This window comes from Mixophyes fleayi, chromosome 1, assembly GCF_038048845.1.
Source record: "Mixophyes fleayi isolate aMixFle1 chromosome 1, aMixFle1.hap1, whole genome shotgun sequence".
Taxonomy (NCBI): Eukaryota; Metazoa; Chordata; class Amphibia; order Anura; family Limnodynastidae; genus Mixophyes; species Mixophyes fleayi.
The window spans coordinates 307,891,257-307,896,756 of NC_134402.1; positions in this window are offsets into that span (position 1 = coordinate 307,891,257).

Here is a 5,500-nt window from a genome sequence, read left to right on the forward strand (position 1 = left end):
TCTCTGGTTATCTCTTTGTAGTAAACTAGCTGCTCTGCAGTCATCTCTCTGTCTTATTTATTTTATTCTTTTGGGTTATTTCCACACACCCTGGAAAATATTTAACTCCTTCTGGCAGGGCTGGGAAGAAGGGACAAAGAGGCAGATGTTACTTTGGTGTCACTAGGCATGGAAGTGCAGATCTAGAACCAAACACAATCATTATTCCCCTCTGTGGAGAGTCAGCAAGTGAATTGTGTTTTCAGTGTGAGGTCTGCAACTAACCACTATGGAAGATTCCCTATTATTCCAAGATTTGCTATATGAATCTTAGCATCAGACACAGCAGAAGGGTGACATGCTGTCAACACTGATACTGACCTGATCTCAGAATTGTTCAGGCAAGAAACTGCCAATGTGCAGCAAACTACTCTACCTTTCCAACAGGGACTGATTAAGGGCATACTTACCAACACTCCCGGAATGTCTGGGAGACTCCCGAAATTCGGGTCGGTCTCACAGACTCCCGGGAGAGCTGGCAAATCTCCAGCATCCCGCTACTGCCGTCCCAAATTGACGCGATTCGCTGTGAATCGCGTCATTGTGGTCCCGCCCCCAACTACAAAAGGTAATTTCCGTCGCTGGGGCTTGGGCAAAATGACGCATTTGGCCAATAACCCCTCCCGCCCTCCAGTCACGCCCCTCTCTCGGAAAGAACTTGCCCAAAGTAGGCAAGTATGATTAAGGGTTCAGGCTGCCCTAGGCCAATAGAGTCGTAGCACCTTCTCACCTTCCACGTCAGGCTAATACGCAGTAGTTAAAAAACTAACTGGTCTTTATTTAAAATATGGCTTCCTTTAAACCCCCACCAATATTTATGTTCCCATGTTTTCGAAACTCAGCTCCACTTAGCTTTTTAAAAGGGTCACAACAATCTTTGTCACTATCATATAGTTTTCATTAAAAACAGAACTGTATAGCAAATAGAGGCTGAAGATGTTAAAAAAGCCTTGCACCCTAGCTTACAGCCTATTCAGCCTATTGGATAATATGAGAGTTCCATACCCTTTTCAAGCCAAAACTCACACATACGTATAGCATCAAATCTCCAATATATTATATAGCTTTAGCATTCCAAAGCTTCCACATATACAGAGAGACAACACAAATCTCACACACAGCTTTAACACCATTCAACCCAACGAACTTCACACACCCCCTAACGTCACACATTTTTAGCACCCTTCCATCCAGGACACTTGGTCCACCCTGAACACATACATCTATAATCCTCGAGGTATAAAAGAACCACATAGATCCAAAACACATAATAAACAGTTGCACAAACAAATATAGCACAAGTATGTATACTAGATTGAAAAAAACAATCTTACATTGATGAATGATGTTTGATGAGCAGTGATGATGATGCAATCTTCATGCATCTACAGGACACAAGGAGTTTACAGATCAGAATATGGTCCTAATTCCTCTGTACACTTGTAATGCACACAAGACACAAGCATATGTTTGAAGAGGCTGGTGGTTATGTGGTCAATTTTGGCTCCCGGTGTTCGACTCTCAGCACAGTGGCTATAGCACATGTGATTCTTTAGCTCCCATCTTTTTAGGGACTACCAGGGACAATGAAGCAGTGAAATTCCAGCTCTAAGCAACTTGTTCACTTAGAGGCTATAATGCTACATCATCACCTTTTAATTATATAGCGCCACTAATTCCGCAGCGCTGTACAGAGAACTTATTCACATCAGTCCCTGCCCCAGTGGGAGCAGGCACTGTATACTTCATATATATATATATATATATATATATATATATATATATATATATATATATATATATATATATATATATATATATATATAATATAGTGTACTGTATACCACTATATTTAGTGTTAGGGTTTCCTGTGTTATAATTTATATTATTGCACAGCACTGCACAATATGTTGATATGTATAATAATACTGATATCTTTTACGAGACACCCAACCGATTTTTCAAGCTAAACTAATGCAACAAGTATTATGTGAATTGTATTAGACTTTAACTAGTATAATGTAGCATCACAATGTTACATGCTCTCAGGCGTAGAATAATTGTGCATCTGTGTTATTGTTTCTCCTTCCCAACAAATGTTTTTCTTGCTTTATTTCATCATTGATTTTTTCCTGTCTTTCTTTCTCCCATTAGCTTTTCTCGTCAACTTGCAAACCTCCTCCCCTCCCCTCATCCCTCTTCCTGGCCAGGGGTCTGTGTCCTGTGATCACAAAAGTTGCCAACATTCCACTGAAAATGGAAACAGAACTATCCAAACTCGTGATTCCAGCATCACAAAACAAAGAGGACGATGGGGATAAAAAAGGGGAAGGAGGAGGGGGTGGAACTAGGAAAGAAGAGAGCCATGAATACAGAAAACGAAAAGGGTGGGGATGAATATATCATAAGGAAGAGGAGAGCAACAGACTCAAAAATCTGATTGAGCAACACATAAAACTGTATCAGCATAACATGGCATAATGGTGGGAACATACTGGAACTAGTGCAGAGTGGGACCTACGCCAGTTTGAGTATCATATATATTGTGTGAAAATACACTGCATATGCCCAGATAGTGGACGCACGCATATGAGCGAGGGATGTGACGTTCTAACGTAGGCCGAGTACAGTAAAAACGTGTTGACACAAATGTGGCTCCTGCAGACTTGCAGAAATACACATATGCGCCTGTTAGGAGGATATCTTTTGAGCCTGCAACAGGGCAGGTGCAAATATACACTGATAAGGGACTGGCTGGGCTAGGGGCAAAGGAGCATCTGCCACCCGGGCCGGTCCCATAGTGGGCTAACTTGGGCTGGGTCACCGGGCTACCTGCATTTTTTTTTCCTTTAAAATTTTCCTAATAGGCTGCTGAGCTGAGTCTCGCCCCCCAAGCTAAAATTTGCCAGCCAGGGCCTGACGCCGATGTGATGACTTGTTATAAACCAGGAGCATAGGATGCTGGGGTGACAGCATTGTGTTTGGCTCTAAATATGAGTGGAAATACTATATGTTGCCAACAACTCTGCAGCAGCCCCACCATGTAGTGAAATATATAGAAATCACACACTCATTTTTTTCTTTACACAAAACCTATTGTTTTTTTCCACATTGACCTCAAGCATTTAAAAAACTGGGTAAGATCATATGACTCAAATATTTAATATGGCTGTCACTATTTCTATGCATATGTGGCCAGTGTCCCTAGGTGCAGAACCATGTCTAAGCATTGATTATCTGTGTTCCTATAGCTCCCTCGTTAAAGTACTCACCAGAATATTTTGATTAATCAACTTACAAATAAGCAGTGTTTTGTGTCATTCAAGTGCTAGATTGAGTAAGGGTGTAAGTTGCAAAAGCAGGCAAAATGACTTCACAAACTCAATTTCAGCTTTTTAAATAACCCCATTGTTTATATTTCTAAAAATCTGAAGGTGTATATGAATCCTTATATGTTGACTTGAGAGGAAGAGACCCCATGGCTACCTATAATTGCACGCTTCTAACAAATAATGGGTGGGTTGAAGTTATGAAGTATTGGGATGATCTAAGACAAGCTTCCACATGGTGAGGTGAGCTTTTAGTAATCATTTGGCATTGAAGGCTGTGGGAGAATCTGGGGTAGTGAGGTTAAGGAGTCCACAGGGTTTGGAAGTTGGAACTTCATGAGAAAGTCTTTAAGGCGGAGATGAGTAGATGTAATTAGAGATGGTGAGAACCATAAGGAACAAAAAGAATACAGAATGTGTGCTGTAAGGGGTGCAGTTTGTTAATTAGTAATTTTTTTCAACGTAATAATGCATTAACCTACAAGTAAATGGTTGGTGTGCCACAAAATACATCTCTGTTACAAATTCATTTTGTAACACTAAAATTAGTCCAGATGCACAAAATCTGTGTCTTAAAATAGATTTTGTGCAACAAAATAAATTCAGTGTGCTATAAAAGAGTACAATACAACACATTCATGCATTATAGATAGATTTTAAGCCACAAAAATGAATGTGTGAGTTACAAAACAATTTTATAGCATAGACTCATCTCTGTTACAAACATATTAGCACTACAAAATCAATTTGTGTGTTACAAAGAGAATAATATGTCGCTGAAATAATTTATACATATCATAAATCAGACCTAGTATTATGCCACAAATAGCTTTAATTAATGGCCTGTAATACATCACCACTAGGAGTAATGTCTAATTAAACACCATCAATTGAAGACTTTACAAATAAGTAAAATGCCAGTACTAGTAATGACAAATATTCTCAGGTAGTAACAATGCACAATAAAGTGCCAGCAATGCAGAGTAATAAGCCGCAAGTTACATTATCCATATTACACTTCTGCCACCTCCTCCTGCCTCTCACTCTCAGTCAAGCTTCTTGAGTATTTTGGCATGGCCCCAGCGGCACTTAGTGCCTCATGTCACTTTACATGATGTGAGGGTCATATGGTGACTTGGATACTACAGGCCCATATCAAGCATCTGCCCAAATGATGAGGGATAATTAAAAGCGCTCAAGCAGAACTACTACTGCCTCTTCCCTTTCCCACCTCCAGTCACTTAGGAGAAGGAGTTAAAAAAATACACTTTTGCGCTGAAGCACTCGTTGTCTTCATGTCTCAGGCCACAGGGTGAGCCCAGAAGTGCTGTAGGTGACCCGCTGGCCACTGACTGGGCTCCAGTGAATTTGCTGCAATAGGTTACAGCTCAGTTGTGCACATAGTGCTATTTTTGTTAAATAATCAATTTAATGTCTGTCGATCACAGACATTTGCTAAAATGAAGCATCATAATCCACATATTAAATAACCGAGCAATCAAATGCATTCAATTCATCTGAAATGTTTTATGGTCAAAAATGAGGCTGGGCTTACCTATTTGGTACCATGGCTAATTTTTTAATATATATTTTTGCTGGAATGTTGAATGTTGTAATGCTATTGAGATGTCAAGCTATAGAAATTTTCTCCTTTCTACACTTTAAGAACATTTTAGATAACTTTATCAGGGACAATATAAGATTGTAGCAGCTTAGTCTAGGTACTGCAGAGGGCTGCATATGAAAAGGTTTAGGGAGGGGGGGCTGCACATACAAAACCCTAGGGAGAGGGGGCTGCACATACAAAACTATAGGGAGGGGGGCTGCACATACAAAACTATAGGGAGAGGGGGCTGCACATACAAAACTATAGGGAGGGGGGCTGCACATACAAAACTATAGGAAGAGGGGGCTGCACATACAAAACTATAGGGAGGGGGGCTGCACATACAAAACTATAGGGAGAGGGGGCTGCACATACAAAACTATATGGAGGGGAGCTGCTATAATGTGTGAGGGAAAGTGCGGACTGCTATAATGTGTGAGGGAAAGGGGGGGCTGCTATAATGTGAGAAGGACAGGAGTGGGGGCTGCTATAATGTGGGAGGGAAAAGGAAGGCTGCTATAATATG